This window comes from Lampris incognitus, chromosome 2, assembly GCF_029633865.1.
Source record: "Lampris incognitus isolate fLamInc1 chromosome 2, fLamInc1.hap2, whole genome shotgun sequence".
In the NCBI taxonomy this organism is placed as follows: Eukaryota; Metazoa; Chordata; class Actinopteri; order Lampriformes; family Lampridae; genus Lampris; species Lampris incognitus.
This window is the reverse complement of record NC_079212.1, coordinates 98,079,413-98,103,672: the sequence shown is the minus strand read 5'-3', so window position 1 is coordinate 98,103,672 and position 24,260 is coordinate 98,079,413. Positions and strand designations below refer to the sequence as shown.

Below are 24,260 nucleotides of genomic sequence, written 5' to 3'. Positions count from 1 at the left end.
AGTACACCCCGTATCGAATCCCGCACCGGGCAAGAAAATAACCGGTTACAATATCAACAATAATAAGAATAAGAATAATCAGGGTAGTCCAGTCCATAGGACAGCTGGTTAGTCAGTGTTAAAGACTTGTATCTGTTAATTGGGCCTTTTAATCAAGAGTACGCCCTCACTAGATAGCAGTGCAGGTATTATAACAACGCAATCAAGTTTGTGCTCCCCCAGAAAGATGAATCAGTTCACCGGGACACGACGTTTATTGAGAGAAACGTTTCATCACTCACCTAAATGACTTCTGCATTCCCAACTGACTGCAGGTTTCCCCGCCCTTATCAACGATACGGCGGCATAAACACGAATAAGTTGCACAGTGCTGTTTATAAGGGTGGGGATACCTGCACTCAGGTGAGACTTAAGAAGTCACGTAGATGAGCAACGAACAGTTTCTCTCAATAAACGTCGAGTCCCGACGAACTGATTCAACTTTCTGGGATTTCCTCACTCGGATTACTTGAGCATGCACCAAGAAACTTTGTACTCTGTTCACAGAAGTTTAACGTACATTTTCGCTTAATTTTCCTTTCTACACGCCCTAAAGAATCCTGTTTGAATTGTAGGTTACACTCATTGTTCACAACTTTGATGTGTGAAAGCGCTGCGTCTGGAGGTCGCGAAATAACATTTTAAATCAGACAGAAACGGAGAGGTCCGCACTATTTCCTGCGACCGCAGAGCGGTGACGACGCCGCGCCTTCGCCACTGTGCGTGAAAGTAGTTCCGAGCACTTGCCAGACGGCAGGGTCCCGGATGTTGGCTCGGCTGCCGAGAGAAAGGCGAACGGGAAAAGGCGGAGAAGCCGACGAGGGACGCCACGGGCACACCGGCGAGAGTACAACGGGTTTTTTTTTTCTGCATAGGACCAACGTCAAGAGCACAGACAACTGGGGGGCACTCGCCGAAGAGGTGGCGGAAGGGGAGGGGACGGCTACTCCTAAAACTGCCCTGGATTAAGACGGCGACCTTTATCACAGGTTCATCCCAGAGTAAGTGAGCCGCTAGCAGAGAACACGGGAATGGAAGTTGAACTAAGGCCCGTGAAATGGACGACTTTGGTGGGGGAGTGAGCCGCACTGAAGTTCTGGGGATTGAGCCCGGCGAATAGGCCTTGACAGTTTTCCAGTTTCGCTGCCAAGTGGGGGCACACGGAGGCACCCGTCGCAACGAGCTAGTTTGCCTGTGGTCAGCGTTACAAGTTAGTGAGGGTGGTTATGAAGGTTTCCTGTAGTACTCCACTCTAACTCTCCAACTTGACAGGTCGCGCTAGCTTGCTAGCACAACTGTACAGCCAGTGACAACTGAGAGAGTAACTTTGACATCCAGCTAGCCAGTCCTCTCTAGGCAGATCAACTCAACTGGCAGCAAAATTAGACGGACCGATCTGTGGCCAAGCAGGGTGTGTTTGCGTGTTTCCTTATTATGTTGGGGGCTTTTAACAGAACATCAGAGACCACCACCACCACCCCTTCAAACTGCTAGTGCTAGCTAGCATCGATTGGAATGTGATAGGTTGTGTGTCCAGCATGAAGTGTGTGAGCTCAGGCAGTGTCGGTCGCCCCTGTTTCCCCGCCTGGCTGTGGTGGTTATACAGGCTGTCGACTCACATCAGCTGTTGGTGTGTTCCCTTGTCTGTCAATCGAGCGTTTTCGGGCAGCTTATGAATTCATGCAGATAAGGGAGATCCACCTTTTCGTGAGACAAGCCAGCCTCAGTTGTGAAACACTAAATTTTGGTGTGACTCAATACTCAACAAGTGCGAGCATGTTTCTGTGTAAATAACAAAAAAACAAAAAAAATCGCTATTGAATTTGATCCTTGTTGCATCTTTGACAGTGTCTGTTGTCCGGTACATTCCTGTGACTGTCAAGATGGCCCATATGGACTCAGGGAAAATGTCAAGACTGTGCGCATGATGGTTTTAGGGTATGTTTCTCTTTGCTGTCATATTTCGCCGACCCCCTATAATATAGGCCAGGCGTTGATTAATCAATGCTGTGATTTCAAACATCACTGCCGTTTTTATTTTGATGAAAAGATTTGCAGGGTTTGTGCTGTATATACAGTTAACTGAATTCTGATTGTTTTGCTGTTATCAGGTCCAGCTGTTATCAGTAATGACCATTACTGGTGTCATCTTTATAAATTTGAGAGCAAATCATTGTTTGATTACCCTAACTGTTGTTCCACATTCCGAGTAGGGCTATTTTGCAATAGGATTCAGAGCAAATATGGCCCATAGTATCTCTGTTGAATTATGCCTTAACCGTAAAGGAATATAAATTTCCCTCCCTAATGTCCCTTCATTGCCAGATTTATGCTTCGACTGGCAACCACAAGCAATGGTTTGACCTGTTCTCCATCTGAAATGACCAATTCTGTAAATAGCATGCCTTCATTAAGCTGGCTGGATCCATGCTCTCTGTGTAATGCAATGTTGAAGAGACATTTATGTTGAAGTTTTGATATTACTCAGTAAACAGTTTGTCAGTTAATCATGACAATAATTCAGTTTCGTTTCTTTTTGCATAGCATCCAGAAATTAGTATGATTCACAGTCGTACTGCCCCCCCCCTGAAATATCCCCACATTTATTCTGTTCAGTATTGAATTCAACAAGAGATGACGATGTTGAAGAGGCTATGGGCATGTGCTATGAGCATTGAGCTTTTCATTAGCATATTACCGTAGTGTCCCAACCTCCTACCTCTTGTCTGTCCATCTTTCATGGACTTGCTTAGTGTTGTGCCCCTGCCCCAACCTTTTAGTTTTTATTGTAATCTATTAAACAGCCTTATTTGGACATAGTATAGTGCATAATTTTATCATGAAGCAAAATCTGATACAAGTCAGTACAGTGTTTTTGGTATAAACTAGTACATCTTACTTTTTTTCCTAGTTAGCCTTTTGGAAAATAGAGGATCTGATCCATCTTTATTGCAGGCTGGGTGCAGTAATATGTACCACTCCACCTATAGTGTATAATCTTTTCGTTAGAAGATTAAATATTCATGATTTGCTGTTGTTTTACACAAATATCTTGAAGGTACAAAGCTGACCACATCTGACTTGGGGCAACTACCTGCTGTTTTTCGTTTTTTTGCCCCAGCTACCATAACGATCGTTATCAGGGTGGTTTGTAATGTGACATTTTTTGTTTAATATTTCAATTGACACAAGTTCAAAAATGTCTAGTTCTGGATCACACTAAGCACAGTGCTCTGTCTATAACTTTCACTCGTCTTTGTCCCAGTCTACTGTCCAATCAACGTCAGTGTTGTAATATGTCGACAAAAAAGTGGTGAAGAAAGTAACGCACATCTGTTTACATTCCCCATACCTATATCCGTGCATCAATTTGAGGAGATGTGATTAAAAAATCCCCCTTATAGACTGTGGTGACCTGGAGAGTTCTTTTCATATGCCTGTTGCTGAATGACTCAATAGTGGCGCAAATAGCCTACCTCACCAAGCGCGCGCGCGCGTGCGTGCGTGCGTGCGTGCGTGCGTGCGTGCGTGCGTGCGTGCGTGTGTGTGTGTGTGGACACGCACTAATCAGAGAGTAGTTGTGTGAAGCTATTACATAGGCTAAATTCATCTACCAGTTATAATCAGTTTAGAAAGTTGTGCTATTACTTTTTTTAATATTGCTGCCAAAAACGTCTGCTAAGAAGCCTGAAACAAAACTACTTTTGCCATTCAAGTTTTGTAAAAGATAAAGAATGTTGGATAGCCGTGAGTATTTTGTCACTGACATAGTACTGATTGTGTAGTCCTAGTTATCGCACGGTATCAGGTGAACAAAACTGAACAGTGACATGGTTCTTGGCCAATTTTGAGGGGTGCTGAAGGTCTCCAAAGCAGCGTAGAGCTGGTTTCTACTTTTCACATACCGGCAACTCATTTGGAATTCAGCTGTGGCCCCGTGCCCAGCCCTGCCTCACTGAGAGGCTTTTTAATTTCTCCCCTTGTTGAAGTGATTATTCAAATGGCTGTCCGTGAGATGCAGTTATCAGACTCCTGGTGGTAGGTGAGCCTGTGGCAACATGAAAGCACATCACCAATCCCCCATCACTACCACCCACCCTTTGTAGTTGGACAGCACCCAATAGGTACGCTCTGCAGCAAACCCTATTAGACTACCACATCTTAGCCTTCAGGCTGGAATGCTATTGTGTTATGTGATTGGCAGATAGTGATCTTTGCATTTTTGGGGAGGTGTAGTTGGGTGGTAATCATTTTTAGTCCTTCAAAGATTGCTTCATTTTTGGCATTGAAAACCTAAACCCCCAATTTTTAAAAAAAGATAATATCCACTAAGGGTGTAAGAGAATTTCAGTACACTTGAGTATCGCAGTATTTTGTTTTTTGATACTGTATCGATTTTCAAAAACACTGTCAATTTTCATTTAATAATTTACATGCAAACATTTGTGGCAGACAGTGGTTCATTTTGTGTTGTGTGTAAATCCTCGACCTTTAGATAGCAGTGTTGTAATCTATCTTCAGCCGCTTTATTCTTCCACTTCAACATAATGTAAACTGAGACAGGAAGTAGCATAAACACAAAGAACACGCGTGAAATCGCGATATAGCGCCTTGCTTACAGTATCGCAATAGATGGACTCGTAACCCCTGTGTCCTGATTCGTATCGCCAGATTCTTGCCAATACATAGCCCTAATAATCACACGGTTAAGCTACAGACTGTCCCTGAATGGAGTCAGTTCAGATCAGATTTTTTTTTCCCATCACATCACCCGTTCTTTTGTCTTTCAGTTTACCATGGATGTTCAGAAAACATCTCTTTGTGTTTCTCCTAACGGTGTTGAAAGTAGATCATCCTCAAAGCAGCGCAGGGCAAGTGACTGTACAGCTATGTTAGAAATTCTCCCTATACTCTTGATTTTATCCGGTCTGAAGTTTGCTGTCATGTCGGTGAGAAGGGACTGGCCCAGTCTTCATCGGCAATGCTGCGCATCACTAGAATGCAGATGAGCTATGAAGCCATTCATCTCCTGGAAATGCCTCCCTGATTCCAATTTGAATCTTGTTTGCAGTCATATTGTGTGAGCCCACTTCTCTGTGTTAAAGAAGTCTCTTTATGTGAGAGATCAGAGGAGGATAATTGCACTTAAGTGAACCTCATTTAGTACTGGCCAGAGCAATTACTGTAACTGCAGTTCTAGGCTTTTTCTTTTTCTTTTTTTTTTACAGGGCCTGAAGCGGCTGTCATTGAGGCTATGTAGCTGCAATATCAAGTGGTAAATAGAATGTCATTGGCGTGGCATCATGGGAAATAGCATATCCTTGGATGGATTTTAATTAGTTTTTGCCGATTTTTTTTTGCTCAGCTGTTTTTGCATCTAAAGAAAAGTGTAATTAAAAATGACAATTAGAAACACTTTATTTTAGTTGTGATTGAAAATGAATTATTCTCAAGGTGCTATAATGTGAAAAGGGGGGGCAGCATTCCTTCGTTAGGCAAACCCTCCCTTGGCATGAAGGAGGCGTTTTATCATTAATGTTATTCAGGAGCCAAATTTTGAGTTTTGCTCAGCTTGGTGCTTTAATCTATTTTTGCTGTAAATTAATGAATTTTTAAAGAGCCCTTCTCTCGATACAGGTGGATGTGGAAATGCAGCACTGGTTTAGAGTTTTCAAACAAGCCTCCTCTCCTCCCCCACTCCCACCCTTTAGCCTCCTCATGGGATGGAGAGAGCGAATTTACTGAAGCACTACACTTTCATTTTTTATTCATCCAGCAAATACACTGCCTGGTTCTCCCCTTGCCCTCCCCATCCCCAACCCCCACCCACTGTAATGTATTGAGTTGTATGTGTCTGTAAACTAGTCCCAGATATGCTAGTTCACATACTGAGCAGGATTTTGTTGCAGGAGTGGATGAGTGAGGCGAGCGTGTGATGTTCTATTCAACTGGTTGGTTGACCAATATTATCAGCAGATATGCTTCAATACACATTTTTCTCTGAAAGTGTTTACCCGTGTTTTTTTTTTTCACCATTTATTTCCCCAGGTTGACTAATCAGGGCCCTTCTTCCTACAGAGGAACTAGCTACCCACACTGGGGCTCTCTGTGTAAGCGTGCAAGAAAAAGAGTAGGCGAACGGGAAGGGGTGTGTTTGTGTGTTAGACTTGTAGATTCAGTTCCTGCAACACATGGCAGCTTCATTCCAACCACGTGGCAGTAAACTAAACGCAATTGGATGCTAAGTCTACTGCGACTGTTCAGCTGCTCTCTGTCTGTCTATCTAGCACGTCGTTAGACTTGCAGCAGAAAGACGGCATACATGAGCATGAATACTTTAGGTAAACATGTATTATGATGATATTGTAGCGAGTTGGCCATTGCATGGCAAATCTGCAGGGGAAATGGAGGCCTGTAAATGTACTGCGATAAATGCTTGTAAAAATGATGCTAAATTCCATATGGGATATAGGCCGTGGTAGTGAAAGCAGTTCAGCATTGTCATTTGAAATGTGACTGACTTTGTTCCTAATGAGAAGTAGTAAATGAATAAAACTAACTTGACTTCTAACGCTTTAATGGATTTAATAATTTATCATATTGTATCCCGTGTCCTTGTGTTTTGATAGTCCCTCTACATTGTCAGCATATTTCTCTGCCTTTTTTGTTCTGTGCTCAGTAGACGCAATTGATATGCTTGATTCACACTCTTAAGAGACTTTTGAGCTGTGCACAGAAAGGATTTCGTTAAGCTTTCACAGCTTAAGTAATGATAATGGAGCTCTCATCATACTATTTAGTATCTATTTTAATTACTACAGTGGCTTGGTTATTCTCTGACACAGAGAATGCAAATTTCAGCTGCCGGTAAATGGCCGAATAACCCACAAAAGAAAATCCATGACATTTGATGGGATAATCTGTACCCCAGAAGTCGCTCATTCACTGCAGCACCACCAGTGTCGGGGGGGGGGGTGTATGACTGAAAGTAACCATCATTTTGACTCGCATAGGTTTGTGGCTTAATTTCTACTCGGTAGGCTGTAATATAGCAGTAAAGTTTGTGATCTCAAATGAGTTTGGATGTTGATACTGCCCAAGCTCAGAGGAGAGTCAGAGGGTGAGGCTTAATTAAGTCCACAGCCCTAAGCCTGATTAGTAGGGATAAATGGGTTGGAGTCTGAGGACATGGCTCACTGCCACCTCACTCGCATTCATTCTCTACGGAGGGTAGTCTGGTGGAGATTGATCATTTGCCATGAAATCACTAGACTGGGCATATTTCAGCAGCTTCGCCTCAGGTGGTCAGTCTTTGAGCTTGTGTGTAGTTTTTCCATTCGTTTTGTCATTGTGATGTTAGGACAGTGCTAATGTGGACCAGTCCAGAAATAGCTTAATAGCAAACTTTATGGACTGTTTGTGATGTGGTATGCAGGGCTCAAGATCTACAATAGCGATCGGCAATTTTTTTCGGATGGCCTACTGAATGGGAAGGAGCTGTATAAGATGTCTCAACCTGACAATTTGGCGTTTTTCTTCCTACCCTTGCCTGTGCCTCATCACTCTGCACGTTCAGCAAAATGACTGGTTGGAAGTCTCACTGTCTGTTGTCGTCTTTGTGTTTTGCCCTTTGTTAAACCTGATGGATTAGCCTTAGATGTAGGCGCACGTAGTCTCCATCTGTGATTCAGAAAACCCTCAAAATAAGCCAAGGATTTTCTCTGTGGATATGGAGGGAACATTGATCTGTGCGGAGCAAAAACCCACACGAGTAATGACTCGCTCTTGCCCTGTTCTTCCCTCTCCCTTACACACATTCTCCCCTTTTTTTTAATCCCCCTCTGTTTTTCTTCACCTCCATCTCTGCCCTACTCTGTTGTGCTCTTCGCTTACCAAACAACATGTCTGTTGAGAATTTTGAAGAATGCATCTCGTTACTCAGATGAGTCATACTTCCTCTGGCCTGCATGCTTCTCCCTCAGGGTAGATGAATGAGACGGTGGGAGGTTGAGTGGAGGAGGGGCAGAATGGGTGAGACTATTTGGTTTGTGCCAGTGGCCCATAATGTAATTAAGGAAGTTCCATAGTGTTGGCAATGGGGTGTGATCTGTGCAGATCAATGCCCCCTCAGAATGGAGTCGTTCCCAGGTGGCTACGTAATGGACAATGGGTCGCCTGGGATGAGTCACCCAAACTTCCCTAGCCAAACCAAAAAAAAAAAAAAAAAATGAACTGCCTCGAAGTTCAGCCGCGGCTCTGACTAGTCGTCGGACACCTTGGCAAGACTGCTGTGAGCCTGGGAGGCAGGCACTGGGCTCTTGCTCTGGAGAGGAAGGAGCAAGCACCTGGAATCTGAAATCTCCCTCTGTCTGGCTGAAGGAATTTTCTATAGTGGTGGAATGAAAAGGCTGCAAACTAGTTTGCACACACTTTTAGCAGGGGGTGGGCGCTCAAATGTCCCTCAGGAGGCCAATAATATGACTTTTCTTTTTTTGTTTTCAGTGTGTCATCAGCGTGCCAGTTTTCGGTCCAATTGCCTGAACCTTTGCAACTGGCGTTGTTTTAATATCTAATGGTATTGAAATATGCGTGGAGGTTTAAGTTAATCCCATGATATTCATAATACCATTAAAGTAGTAACAGTATACCATTAGGCTCCTCTCAGCTCTAGGCCTGTCTTCCTCATACCTGCTCTGCTTGGTCCCCTGCCAAAATCTATGACTCACAGGAGACTGAGTGACCTACTTTTTAAGTCTTCTAGGAGTGCCAGAAAAAAAATCTTTTTTTTTTGTTTGCAAGAGAATACAGTGGGTAAATATAATATAATTAAAATGCACTTAAACTCATTTTTGGATTTAAGTACCTAAAGGCTGTGTCAGGATGGAAGTCACCAGAGGATTTACCCTCATTATCTTCAGGAACGGAGACATGCAGTAAACATTTGATATCTCATTAGGAGCCAGATGAAGATGCAGCCTATATTGTCTATCTCCAAGCCAATTCTACAAGTACCGACTTTTTCAGATCCTGTAATTTTGTATTTTGTTGGTGACCCTCTTCTCTTGGTTGTCAGAGATTGGTGTGTGTGTGTGTGGGGGGGGGGGGGGCAAGGCATTTCCTTTCAGAAAGCGGTGCCAACTATTTTGAATCACAGTGAGGTTGTTTTGGTAATGATAGTCAGAATATGCTGTTGTTGGGGTAAAGGGTGATCAGTTTTTGTTTTTTATGCATTTTCAGTGGGCTTGGGGGAGGATTTAAAAAGTTTGGGTTAACAAGCAACCTCCCAGAAGCATGGCTAGAAGTTTGTCTACCACTAAAAAGAAAACGAGCAGGATTAAAGGCCATGTGATCAGACAGATAAGCTGGTTTTTGATTCTGAAACGTTACCAGTATTTCTAAGTATGGCATTTCCACTTTAATCGCTAATTGCCGTTTTTTGGTTGTGTTGTCTCTCATTGAAGCAGAAACAAGCTGTGCGGTTGAATGCGGTGTCTTGGCTGCTCTTTTCCCTTCTGCAAAGCCTTTGCTGCTTTGATATGTCAGTTTTGTTTGAGTTTGCCGCCTTCGTCTTGACACGAACGGCCCCGCTCACTCCGACCTCCTGGAACCCCCCCGGCATGCCAGCCCCAGGGTATGTGTTCAATCATTTATTCAGCTTCTTCTGTAAGACTGCTATGCCTTCTCTTCCCTTCTCGTTGCCCTCCCCTTATTAAGATGCAGGAGGCAGAGCAGCGTTTGTTCTGAAAGGCTAAGGGCTGTGGGGGGTGCTGGTCCTTACAGTAGGGGGTTAGGGAGGGACGTGTTCATGGCGACATTAATGACTTAATGCACACTGTACAACCGGGCCACACTCCATATAAATGCTTTTGGCAGCTCACACTGTTCCGGTTGCTGCCTTTTTGTGCGAGTCCGGCCACAAGAAGCTAAACTGATGTTCTGGCAAAAAGTGATCCCATGTTTGGGAGTGAGCAAATTATCAACATCTTTGTGTGACACTGATTGCGGCTTGGGTTCAAGCCCGATAATCTCTGTTAAGCTTTATTCACATTAGCCATCAGAAGTCATTGCGGGATTTTTTTTTAAACCTCTTCTCTGTTGCCTGTTCTCTGTTAACTTTTTGTCAAGTTACAGTGTCGTTTTTAAAGGTCCTACCGGTGAACCAATTTGGGTTACCGTTTGGTAATCTAAATGCCATTATTGTTTGGTGACGCATACCATGAACTTGATGTTGGGAGTGTCAGCATTCTGAATGTCCAGAGTTCAGGAAAATTCAATATACCGTAAGGCACAAGCCAAAGAAAGGCTCTTAATATTCTGTAGGGGGGTTCAGGATAATCCTACATGCTGAGCTGGTATTTTGCACCTGTGAAAGGTTGGCAGTGTAAATATATATATATATATATATAAACTAAACAAAATAAATTATTAATCAATTCACTGAAACATGTTGAATTTCGTCAGTCAAATCCAACATGTCCATATTTTCATGCTTTGCAAAATCCTTCTTATTGGTCTGTTTTTAATGCTACGTTGGCTAGCGAGCTATCTTGCCATTGAAGATAAACTGTCTAATCTCAAAGTAGCCTTAATCATCACGTAGTCGTTCTACACGTGCCATTTTCATCTGTGGTATTACTTTTTTTTTTCTTTGGATTTTTTCCCCGTTTTTCTCCCCGATTGTACCCCTACCCCAGTCGCTGTTCCACCCCTCATGCTGATCCGGGGAGGGCTGCAGACTACCACATGTCTCCTCCGATACATGTGGAGTCGTCAAGCTGCTTCTTTTCATCTGACAGTGAGGAGTTTCACCAGGGGGTCGTAGCGCGTGGGATGACCACGCTACGCTATTCCCCCCAGTTCTTCTTCCCTCCCCGAACAGGCACCCCGACCGACCAGAGGAGGCGCTAATGCAGCGACCAGGAAACATGCCCAAATCCGGTTTCCCACCCGCAGACATGGCCAATTGTGTCTATAGGGACACCCGACCAAGCCGGAGGTAACACGTGGATTCGAACTGGCAATCCCTGTGTTGGTAAGCAACAGAATAGACCGCTACGCTACCTGGGCGCCCCCCATGTGTGGTATTACTTTTGTGTAGCGGATCATAACATCAGCAGTGTATCATTATTGTTGCTGGTCTTGTGATTCTTCGTTACAGCCAGTTGAGTAGTGTGGACAACGCAACAGGAAAAGCTGTGCAGCTTTGCCAAAATGATTGATAAGTGCGTTCATTTTAATATCGTACTAACATTTTTTTCAGCAATAAATGCTTGGAAATTTAGGCCAAAGAAAATGAATAAGTAATCGTCCACCAGCAAATTGGCATTCAACCAATCTTGCACACTGTTAGTATTCATCTCTGCTACATACCGTTATATTTCATTGACTGTAAATGTTAGTATGCCGTTGATAATGCATTCTGCAGGAATTATGGATGTTAAAGTCTTGGATCTGATATAACTGGCCGAATTCTGTTTTTTCTTTTCATCTGTTTTTTCTTCTTAATTCTCTATGCACTTGCAAGTAAGTGCATGCTATATTAAATTGGAGACTTGTTATTTTTTTGTTGATATGATGCAATAAAACCATTTTAAACTGCAAAAGAAACACTGTAAAGCAGCAGAATGTGTTCATTCTCATGTTTTTTAATACCGCTCGTATAATTTCCTTAAGTATGGTCTGGAATATGAAAGCGATTCAGTATTCCAGACATTGATTCCCTTGAACGACCTTCATGCCCACGGGATTCAGATAAATGAGGTTTACTGCTTTTCACTACTTTCCCCCAATGAGCGGTCCCTGGTAGACGGTTGGGTCAAAAATCTGCACTGTATAGATCCTGTTCATGTTCTGCCCCCTGCTCTCGCTCAGTGAGTCATGTTGCATGCCACATGACGCACCATTTTCGCCAAGTGAGTCATCCTGAACAAAAGCACCTCATTTGGAGGAGACTGAGATGGAATCATTGACCACTTTCTGTTTTTATCTGTGGTTTCACTTTATTCAAGCTGAGTAAGTGACATTTACCAGCTCTTGACCAATAACAGGATGGGGTAGTAACTGACACCTTGGAGCAATTAAAATGTTTGCGTTTGTAGAACTATTCAAATTAAAACACTACAGTGATATTGTCGCATTTTCTCATGATAGGGAGGATTTTCTTTTTTAATGTAGGTGAAAGACCTCTATTAGACCTAAACAGGTTGAATTTACTCAAGTTCTTTAAGCTATCTCATAGGCACTTAACCTTTCTTTGAATGTTTGCAGTTCTATAGCGTGGAATTGTACTGTGTGCTAGAGGAATACTATGCAAGTTGCTGTGGTTTATAGAAATTTTAATTCATCCCCTGGGCCATGGCCCATCTGTTGTGTGGGTTGTGTGGCACTCGGGTGACGGCACTACTCCTTCTCTCTGCTGTTTTAAACTAGAGTCCCGCTGAAGACCAGGCCCAGGAGAGCAATGGGTGGCTTTAGCGGTCTGTACTCCGCCGTGTGTCCTTGACCAGCGCATGCTTTCTCGTGTTTTTGGCTGTAATGAAATTGTAATGACAGGCCGAGACGCGGCGGTGAAAAATTATGATTTTCTTAAGCATGTGACCTCTCGCAGGCAATGGAGACTGATGGGGGAGGAGCACCGGTGTAATGTAATGTGTGGCCTGTTCCTCCTCAGCTGAGCAGGTTTGATTGGTAACGCACAGGGAGGCGGCATTCTGGAAGACCGGATTCTGTTTTTCAATTTATTTCCTACATATGAATATATTTAAAACTGAATACTGTGCATTGTAAATTCTTGTGTGTGTGTGTGTGTGTGGGGGGGGGGATATGTGTGTTTGTTGGTGCAAGGCTTGTGCATGTGTGAATGTGTATGGCCCCTTTTAAGAAGCCTGCATTTGTTTGTCGGTTGTGTCTGGGGCCCAAAGAGAAGCGCTCTCTCTGTCAGATGAGTGAAGCTCGGCAGAGGAAGCCACTGGGAGTTGTGTTTCATCTCCTCTCACACTGCTGTGGAGCAGACATGCAAATCCACTGTAATGAGCGCAGCGTGCATGTTTGGTGGTGGTGGTGGTGGTGGGGGGCAGGGGGGGGTTGGGATCAGGGATGCGCCCAGGAATTTAAAGTTGAGAAGGGAAAAGTGAAAGTCGGGATTGGGGGGAGAAACCAACCGACAGCACCGTGCCCGGAGAGCGGAGTAGTGGAGTGAACCTGGAGAGGTGTTGTGTCGGAGGCAGTGTAGGGAACGACAAGTCTTCCGTCTCAAATCAAACATTCATTAGCCCGCCGTGGCTTCTCTCTTTCCTCCGCTGCTAAAACACGCTCGAGGTGAAGATGCCGACAGTGTCAGGTTAATTAGTCTCATCTTTTTACACCAGAGCAAATGCGGTATGGAAAAACACAGTGTCATCATCACTGTTAGTTAACTATAATGAGGCTTTTGTGTTGTTTCTGTTAAAAGTTTTAGGATCCCAAAACACTAATTTTTGTTGATACTCATTGCATAGGTTCACATGTGCCCTCAGATGTTTTCAACTCACCACAGAGAAACATAAAAGTGTTAGTTAATGTGTTTGCCTTTCTTAACAGTGGGGCTGGGCAATAATTCAGTATTATTCATTGTCTTGCAATGTTATTGTCTCTGAATGAAATTCGGATATTGTCGTCTCGTGATACACAATTTTTATCGTCTAAAGAAAATATGTTACTTAAAATGGATGGCAGGGTGGCGCAGTGGTTAGAGCGGTTGCCTCTCAGCAAGAAAGTCCTGGGTTCGAGCCCCGGGGTAGTCCAACCTTGGGGGGGTCGTCCCAGGTCGTCCTCTGTGTGGAGTTTGCATGTTTTCCCCGTGTCTGCGTGGGTTTCCTCCGGGTGCTCCGGTTTCCTCCCACAGTCCAAAGACATGTAAGTCAGGTGAATCCACCGTACTAAATTGTCCCTAGGTATGTGGTGTGTGTGTGTGTGTGTGTGTGTGTGTGTGTGTGTGTGTGTGTGTGTGTGTGTGTGTGTGTGTGTGTGTGTGTGTATATGTGCGCGCGTGTGCATGTGTGCGTGCGCCCTATGATGGCCTGGCGACCTGTCCAGGGCGTCTCCCTGCCTGCCGCCCAGTGACTGCAGGGATAGGCTCCGGCGACCCTGCGAGCCGGATAAGTGGTTTGGATAATGGAATTTTACTTAGAATTTCTTACAAAATCAGGTTTGAAATATTTACAGATTATATTATTTGAAAATTAGTTTTGGCTTAATACTATACCTTATATCACCAAACAGTTCAACATGATAAACCTCAAGTTGGATTCTTAATCATGGTTTTGCATATATATAAGCAGATATCTTGTATGTATATACAGATGTTCACAAGTATGTTGGTACCCCTATACAGCTCATTGAAATAATGCTTCATTCCTCATGAAAAGTGATCAAATTAGAAGCTATTTTGCCATGTATACCTGCATGTTTTTGATATGTCATAGAAAGCAAAGCAGCTGTGAAAAGATGAATTATTGCTTGTTCTACAAAGATATTCTAAAATGGCCTGGACACATTTGTTGGTACCCCTTAGAAAAGATAATAAATAATTGGTTTATAGTGATATTTCAAACTAATTAGTTTCTTTAATTAGCGTCACATGTCTCCAATCTTGTAATCAGGCATTCAGCCTATTTAAATGGAGAAAAGTAGTCACTTTGCTGTTTGTGTGCGCCACACTGAACATGGACCAGAGAAAGCAAAGGAGAGAGTTGTCTGAGGTGATCAGGAAGAAAATAACAGACAAGCATGGTGAAGGTAAAGGCTACAAGACCATCTCCAAGCAGCTTGATGTTCCTCTGACAACAATTGCAAATATTAAGAGGTTTAAGGACCATGGAGCTGTAGTCAACCTCCCTGGGTGCGGCCGCAAGAGGAAAATTGACCCCAGATTGAAGAGAAGGATAGTGCGAATAGTAGAAAAAGAGCCAAGGATAATGGCCAAAGAGATAAAAGCTGAACTCCGAGGTGAAGGTACGTCAGTTTCTGATCGCGCCATCCTTTGCTTTTTGAGCCAAAGTGGGCTCCATGGAAGAAGACCCAGGAGGACTCCACTTTTGCAAGAAAAACATAATAAAGTCAGAATGGAATTTGCTAAAATGCATATTGACATGCCACAATCCTTCTGGGAGAATGTCCTTTGGACAGATGAGTCAAAACTGGAGCTTTTTGGAAAGTCAGATCAGCTCTTCGTTCACAGATGAAAATGAAGCTTTCAAAGAAAAGAACACCATACCTACAGTGAAACACGGAAGAGGCTCGGTTATGGTTTGTGGCTGCTTTGCCGTGTCTGGCACAGGTTGCCTTGAATCTGTGCAGGGCACAATGAAATCTTAAGACTATCAGGGCATTCTGGAGTGAAACATACTGCCTAGTGTCAGAAAGCTGTCTCAGTCACAGGTCATGGGTCCTCCAACCGGATAATGACCCAAAATGAACAACTAACACCACCGAAGAATGGATGAGAACAAAATGTTGGACTATTCTGAAGTGGCCCTCTATAAGTCCTGATCTGAATCCTATTGAACATCTATGGAAAGAGCTGAAACTTGCAGTCTGGAGAAGGCACCTATCAAAATTAAGACAAGTTTGCTCAGGAAAAGTGGACCCAAAATACCTGTTAACAGGTGCAGAGGTCTCATTGAGAGCTTCAGAAAATGTTTGATTTGCAGTGATTGTCTCTAAAGGTTGTGCAACAAAATATTGGGTTAAGGGGTCCCATCATTTGTTTTATTGCCAATATTATGTTGAATAAAAAATCAAAAGCAAAGTCTGATTGCTATGAAATATGGACGAAACAATGGTGGATGCAATTACTTTTGTTAGTGAAAGTTGTGCATTCTTCATTTTCGTAGAGTGGTACCAACAAATGAGCACGTCTGTGTGTGATTCTTAATATTCTGCTCCTCATTTGTTGAGCACTTTTATCTACACCATTGATGGTTTCCAGAAAGAAAAAAAACGCTATATGTATGTATATATATCTATAGATATATGCCAAAATATTAGAACCACTGACAGGTGAAGTTAATAACATTATCTCATTCCAATGGCACCTGACAGCGTGGAAGCAAGTGTTGCAGGCTATGAAATCCTTTGGCTTAGAGCTCAAAAAACAATGTTATAAAATATCTGTCATACTGCTAAACAGAATTTAACCCAATTAAGTGTGTGTGTGTGTGTGTGTGTGTGTATATAGATGTAGGAAAAAAAAACTTGTAATACATAACGGTACAAGCTTGTTTCATCCATCGTGCATTCATCAGCTGCCAGTGGTTTTACCCCCCTACATCTATACTGATCTTACGCTCCTCATTTGTTGAGCACTTTTATCAACACCATTGATGGTTTCCGAACCCCCCCCCCCGCTATCTCTATCTATCTATCGATCTATCTATATATCTATCTACACACACACACACACACTGAGTTGTGGAACTGAATTGTCCTTCTGGGATAAATAAAGTTGTGTGAATCTCTCTCTCTCTCTCTCTCTCTCTCTCTCTCTCTCTCTCTCTCTCTCTCTCTCTCTCTCTCTCTCTCTCTCTCTCTCTATATATATATACACACACACGCACACAGATCACTGACAGGTGAAGTTAATAACATTGATGATGTCTTTGCAACAGCACCTGTCAAGGGGTGGGATATAATAGGCAGCAAGTGTACCAGTCAGTTCTTGAATTTGATGTGTTGCAAGCGTAAAGATCTCAGCGGCTTTGACAAGGGCTAAATTGTGATGGCTGGGCTGGGTCAGAGCATCTCAAAAATAGCAGGTCTTGTGGGGTGCACCCGGTAGTCAGTACCTACCAAAAGTGGTCAAAGGAAGAACCGATTAACCGGCAACGGAGTCCTGGGCACTCAAGGCTCATTGATGCATGTGGGGAGCGAAGGCCAGCTTGTCTGGTCTGAGCCCACAGAAGTCCTGCTGTAGCTCAAATTGCTGCAAAAGTTAATGCTGGCTATTATCGACAGGTGTCGGAACACACAGTTCATCGCAGCTTGCTGTGTATTGGGTCAGAGGGCCCATGATGACCCCTGTCCACCGTTGAAAGCACCTACAATGGGCATCTGAGTGTCAGAACTGGATCATGGAGCAATAGAAGAAGGTGGCCTGGTCTGATGAATCATATTTTCTTTTACATTATGTGGATGGCTGGGTGTGTGTGCATCGTTTACCTGAGGAAGAGATGGCACCAGGATGCACTATGGGAAGAAGGTAAGCCAGTAGAGGCAGTGTCATGCTCTGGGCAATGTTCTGCTGGGAAACTTTGGGTGCTGGCATTCATGTGGAGGTTACTTTGTTGCAGAACGGGCGTTCCCTCACATGGCAATGGTATTCCGCTGATGGCAGTGGTCTCTTTCAGCAGGATAATGTGCCCTGCTACACTGCAAAAATTGTTCAGGAATGGTTTGAGGAACATGACAAAAGAGTTCAAGCTGCTGCTTTGAACTCCAAATTCCCCAGAGCTCAGTCTGATCGAGCATCTTTTGGATGTGCTGGAAAAACAAGTCCGATTCATGGAGCCCCCACCTCGCAGCTTAAAGGATCTGCTGCTAATATTTTGGTGCCAGATATCACAGAACACCTTCAGAGATCTTGTGGAGTCCATGCCTTGACGGGTCAGAGCTGTGGCATGAGGGGGACCTACACTATTAGTCAGGTGGTTTTAATGTTTTGGCTGATTGGTGTGTGTGTGTGTGTGTGTGTGTGTGTGTGTGTGTGTGTGTGTGTGTGTGTGTGTGAGTTAAAAAAAACAACAATACCATTCCCTATGGTTATCTAATAGTTTCCATATCACCCAGCACTACTTAATAGTATACAGACCTCAGACTTTGAATATCACTGCTAAAAATGTCCCGCTTGGAAAGTCAATTTGTGTAGCATAGAGTCTTAAATCCGGGGTTTAATTTGTACTGGATCCACCAGCCAGATCTGGATTCGGCATCTCCCACTTTGGGACCACCACCTTTCCTCGAGGACCTGGCATGTCTTTAACAAAACCAAAAAACAAAACAAACAAACACCTGTTTGTCAATCTGTAAATGCGGTCAATGAAAAACTATGCAAGAGTAGCATTATGAATTATTTATGAACAAAGCTCACAAAATTGAGTCAATTTTGTGATTCAGAATCATTAAAAGTAGCTTTTCTGCAGTAGCTACTTGGTAGCCAATTTTAGAAAGGAGGCAAGAAGAGGTGCACACATCAAGTCAATACCCACATGATATTTAGAATGTAGGCCTGTGGGTTAAAGCAGCATGCATGTGATCCCGTGAATGAATGCAATCACTCTTCTGGATTATATCTGGGCCACCCTCATTTTAAGCATTAGTTGATATGAAGATTTCCCCCTCAAAACTTCTAGAAGGTATTGATTTAATGCATGGCAATGTTTTGTGCCTAGTTGGTTTTACCAGTATGCCCAGTATTGTAGTGGATGTTACACCACTTTTAAAACCAATTTTGTCCAGTTGGGATACACTAGAGCAGAGTTTTGTATAAGGACCTCACACAGCATGCGGAATCGTAATCCACCGTATCCATGAAGTGATTTCATCATGGCCAATACTATAGCTGAGGTACTCTAGTATTTGACTCCAACATTGGAGCACATGATTTCTCAGTGCAATATTCTGGCTATTGTATATAGCCAGATCAGCCAAAACATTAAAACCACCTACCTAATATTGTGTAGGTCCCACTTGTGCCACCAAAACAGCTCAGATCCATCGAGGCATGGACTCCACAAGACCTCTGAAGGTGTCCTCTGGTATCAGGCACCAAGACGTTAGCAGCAGAGTCTTTAAGTCCTGTAAGTTGCTAGGTGGGGCCTCCATGGATCCGACTTGTTTTTACAGCACATCCTACAGATGAGCTGGCAACAACTTGAACTCTTTGTCGTGTTCCTCAAACCATTCCTGAAGAATTTTTGCAGTGTAGCAGGGTTCATTATCCTGCTGAAATAGGCCACTGCCATCAGGGAATATCGTTATCATGAAAGAATGTACCCGTTCTGCAATACTGTTGAGGTAGGTGGTATTTTCAAAGTAACCTCCACATGAATGCCAGAACCCAAGGTTTCCCAGCAGAACATTGCCCAGACCATCACCCTGCCTCTGCTGGCTTGCCTTCTTCCCATAGTGCATCCTGGTGCCATCTCTTCCCCAGGTAAACGATGCACACAAACCCAGCCATCCACATGATGTAAAAGAAAATGTCATTCATCAGACCAGGCAACCTTCTTCCATTGCTCCATTGTCCAGTTCTGACACTTGGATGCCCAATGTAGGTGCTTTTCAACAGTGGACAGGGGTCATCTTGGGCACTCTGACCCCATACACAGCAAGCTGTGATGAACTGTGCGTTCTGACACCTGTCAGCCGTAGACAGCATTAACTTTTAAAGCAATATGAGCTACAGTAGCTCTTCTGTGGGATCAGACTAGAGGGGCTAGCCTTCACTCCCAATGTGCATCAGTGAGCCTCAGGACCCTGTCACCGGTGAATTGGTTGTTCTTCCTTGGATCACTTTTGGTAGGTACTGACCACTGCATACCGGGACTACCGCACAAGACTTGCCGTTTTGGGGATGTTCTGACCCAGTCATCTAGACATCACAATTTGGCCCCTGTCAAAGTCGCTCAGATCCTTACACTTGCCCATGTTTCCTGTTTCCAACACATCAACTTCAAGAACTGACTTCACTTGCTGCCTAATATATCCCACTCCGTGACAGGTGCCATTGTAGCAAGATAATGTTATTAACTTCAACCTGTCTGTGGCTTTAATGTTTTGGCTGATTGGTGTGTGTGTGTGTGTGTATCATTGATATACATCATTGATATTCTGCTCCTTATTAGTCGAGCACTCGACACCATTGACGATTTTGGAAAAAAAACGCTATATATATATATATACACACACACACACACACACTTAATTGGGTTTAATTTTTGTAGCAGTTTGACAGATGTTTATTTTAATAATACATTGTTTACATTGTTTGTTTATTGTTTAGTACTGTTGAAATAAACAGGGAAATTAGCTATAGAGACCAAAAAAAAATTCTTTTTTTTAACCAGGCTGTAAACATGTTGGGCGGCACGGTGGTGCAGTGGTTAGCGAGGTTGCCTCTCAGCAAGAAAGTCCCAGGTTAGAACCCCGGGGTTGTCCAACCTTGGGGGTTGTCCTGTGTGGAGTTTGCATGTTCTTTCCGTGTTTGCATGGGTTTCCTCCGGGTGCTCCGGTTTTCCTCCCAAGGTCCAAAGACAATGTAGGTCAGGTGAATTGGCCATACTAAATTGTCCCTAGGTGTGAATGTGTGTGTCGGCCCTGTGATGGACTGGCGGCCTGTCCAGCGTGTCTCCCCGCCTGCCGCCCAATGACTGCTGGGATAGGCTCCAGCATCCCGCTACTCGAATTCAGACAAGCGGTTTGGATGATGGATGGATGTATACGTTGTTTATTGAGCTCTAAGCCAAAGGATTTCATAGCCTGCAACACTTGCTTCCATGCTGTCTTGTTGTGCTCATGGCAAAAAACATTGAACCTAAAAGTTGGGGAAAAAAATCAACCCAGCCCAAAAAGCATTATTTTATTAATTAAAAATCCTACCTCATTATGATTTTCCTTTCTTCCAGATAATTTGACCAGTGGCTTTTTAGTGTTTATCAGCCAAAGATCAGATCAACAGGACTCTAGTTGGTTAACAGAAACTGTTCTAGATAGGGGTGGGAATCTTTCAGAATCTCACGATTTGATTTGATTTGATTTGATTTCGATTCTTGGGGTCACGATTCAATTCAAATCGATTTTCGATTCAAAAGGATTCCCGGTTCAAAGTTGATTCTAGGTTTGGTACATAGGGGTGCTTATTTCAGGATCTACTCCAGTGCGCTGTGCGCCAAGAAAGGCGGTGTTTTAAATTATGGCATGAAAGCAGACTAAGGTGTGTATAAGATTATGTAGTTTTTATATTTGAAAAAGTTTTATCAATTGATTCCAATAATGTGAACACACAAAGGCAAACTTAAACTCAGTAAAAAAAAAAAGACACGATGGTATGTCATACTTTGGCTCAACTGTCTGGATCATAAATCTAAAGCCTTCGTTGTCGACTACACTGTAGGGACGCGGGTCTCGCGGGTCTTTTGAAACAAAACAGGCGATGGGTCTAGTTTTCTTTTGTTTTGTTTTTTTGTTTTTTTGCCGGTTCAGAATTGGCAGGGAGTTTGGTAAAGTGGTGCACTGTGCGTTGGTTGTTTGTTCATGTTGCAGGAGGTCGTTCCACTTCTTTCATCTCTGGGTGATGGCGTATGATGTGAGACCTAACATTTGTTGTCTTCCCGAAATACTTAACTTTCGTTTGGCAAATCTTGCATATTGAATGAGTCATGTCAAGCTCCTTCCCCGGGAGATTGGGCGCATTTTGATTTTACAAACGCTTGCCTTCAGTGATGATGGGACTGGCTGAATTTGTTGCTGCTCCATTTTTAGAAAGGCTACGAAGAGCTAACGTTAGCAGCGAATGACTAGCTACTGTCGTGTTTTCTGCAGGCCGGAACAGGTGCGCGGCAAGTCAACATTGCCAGCAGCGAGGAGGCTACTTAAGACTGAAAAACGTTTTTAAAAATCGATTTTTGAAATTTGGGAATCTATTCAGAGTCTTAGAAGATAAGAATCGCAATTCTTGAGTGAATCGACCCCCCCCCCATCCCTAGAAAGAAGGTCCTGGGTTCGAACCCCGGGGTTGTCCAACCTTGGGGGTCATCCCAGGTCGTCCTCTGTGTGGAGTTTGCATGTTCTTCCCGTGTCTGCGTGGGTTTCCTCCGGGTGCTCCGGGTTCCTCCCACAGTCCAAAGACATGTAGGTCAAGTGAATTGGCCGTACCAAATTGTCCCTAGGTGTGGATGTGGGTGTCGGCCCTGTGATGGACTGGCGGCCTGTCCAGCGTGTCTCCCCGCCTGCCGCCCAATGACTGCTGGGATAAGCTCCAGCATCCCGCGACTCGAATTGAGACAAGCGGTTTGGATAATGGATGAATACATTGTTTATTGAGCTCTAAGCCAAAGGATTTCATAGCCTGCAACACTTGCTCCCATGCTGTCTTGTTGTGCTCATGACAATAAAATCCTTGAACCTAAAAGTTGAAAACAAAAATCAACCCTAACCCAAAAGTCATTATTTTATTAAATAAAAATCCTACCTCATTATGATTATTTATTTTCTTCCGGACAATTTGAACACTATGCCCTGAAGAAGGCCCGAGCCGCTACGCGTGGGCATTTTTAGGTCCTTTTTGGATATGTCCAAGTTCCAATAAAGACATTTTAATTACACGGAGTGCCTTGGTCAGAGAGATTTGTTCTCTTTTTCTCATCTGAAACTACTAACCTTGGACCAAAGAGCACCCAACAAAAAAAAAAAAAAATATTACTTAACTACAGAGAGGACTGAGCATGCCACTGACTCCAAACACATGGACAATTTGACCAGTTGGCTTTTTAGTGTTTATCAGCCAATGGCCGGCTAACAGAAACTCTGGTCTAGACAGATCAGCAGCACTGGTATTAAGTTCTGGCCTGATGAGTTTTTTTTTCTCCTCACAATTGTACAATCAAATTGTTTATTACTCTGTGCGTTGTTTTGTTTTTTTTCCCCATTGAACATTACTGTGGAACCTTTGTATTTTGTTCACCCTGCACTTAACTTACTCTCTAGTCTGTTACGACACTGCCGAAGTGGCGAAGACAAGAGGGCAGTGATAATCACTTCAGATGCATACTGTACGGAAGCACATTGTTTTAGCCCACGCAGCCCCTGCCCAGACTTCCACCAGTTGGTGTTCTGGATCCTCCTAATTTACAAATTAAGCACAGCGTAAATGTCATTTTTCTTAATTTCTTAACGAATAAAACATTTTGCTTATGTGCTAAAATGTGTTCACATTTTTCCAATGCAAAATAGTGTTTCTCAAGAAGTAGTTTTTTCAAACCAAGTAAATTGAGTCAAGCCACACTGCGAAGTATGAATTCTAAATTCTCACCCTGTTGAGATTTCCCAAAATTTTTTGCATGTTTTAAGAAAACTACACATGTAAGAGTGTACAAGAGAATACAACTTTATGAAAGGGAGTGATGTCGATCTTTGTGTGTGTGTGTATATGAGGATGGGAGAGCATCAGGAATGTTTCATCCGCCGTCAGCACACTCGTCCACTAAGGCTGTGGATGGCAGATAAATCTGATTTGTTTTTCAAATGCAATCTGTTATTTGCAAGTGATTAGATCAGACTTGTGTGTCGAGGCAGCGGTATTCATTTACTGGCATATATTCATGGGTTGCTATAGCAACGACGCAAGCGTGCACACGCTGACTTGTGGCGCGTTTTCCAACAACTCTGGGTCCAGCAAGCTATCTGTATGGAGGGTGTGCTTATGTTCGCTGTTTTCACCATGGCAGTGTCTGGTCACAGTGCAGTACACAGGGCGCATGAGATAACATCAGCAGCTAAGGAGGATGCTACGTGCCACGTTGTTTCATGCTGCTGTCACCGCCGACGTCACTGTGCAGTGAGGTATGTGGATGAACAACCAATCTGATGACTGGTTGAGACGTGATTCAGAATTAAAAAATTTTTTTTTCTCACTGTAGGTGCCTTTGAATTTGACCTGCACTGAGGAATCATCCCCCCCACCCCCAGTGAAAACGGGCGTGTTATCGCTGTAATTGACCATGAGGAGCTGTTCTCCTGGCTCTCCTCCATGCTTGCTTGCTCATTGGTTGGATTTGTCACAGGCGTACTGTTGCACTTTTGCCTGGTGTCATTGTGAGTGAAATGGAGGGGCAGCATGCTTGTGATCCGATTTGAGCGGTCAGACTGAGGCGCATCTATAGAAATGTGATTTAAATCAGATTAAATCAGTTTTTTTTGGGGGGGGGGTTATAAACAGACTACAGAGAAGGAATCAGATTGAAATCAGATTTTCAAAAGAATCGGATTTTGGCTGTCAGTCTGAACATAGCCTAAGTGTGTCTCAAACCCTATTAGTCTGCAAATGTGCATCCAATAGCTCCAAAAAATTGGTTTGATTCACTCAAAGAATTGAGTCTTCAATCAATGTCTGGAATGGCCTCAGCTCCCATCCAATAATGTAAAGAACTCAAGACTTTTGATGAGCTCTGCACATCAATTAGAGGTTA

General features: G+C 43.4%; 1 protein-coding gene across 1 annotated transcript in view; it reads left to right on the top strand.

The window, feature by feature from the left end:
- The first annotated feature begins 923 nt into the window (after positions 1–923).
- foxj3 (forkhead box J3) overlaps positions 924–24,260 on the top strand; it is an 82,362-nt gene continuing 59,025 nt past the window's right edge. Inside the window, exon 1 of the mRNA XM_056274266.1 lies at positions 924–1,040. The gene's annotated coding sequence lies outside the window, so the exon portion shown is untranslated. The remainder of the gene's footprint in view (positions 1,041–24,260) is intronic.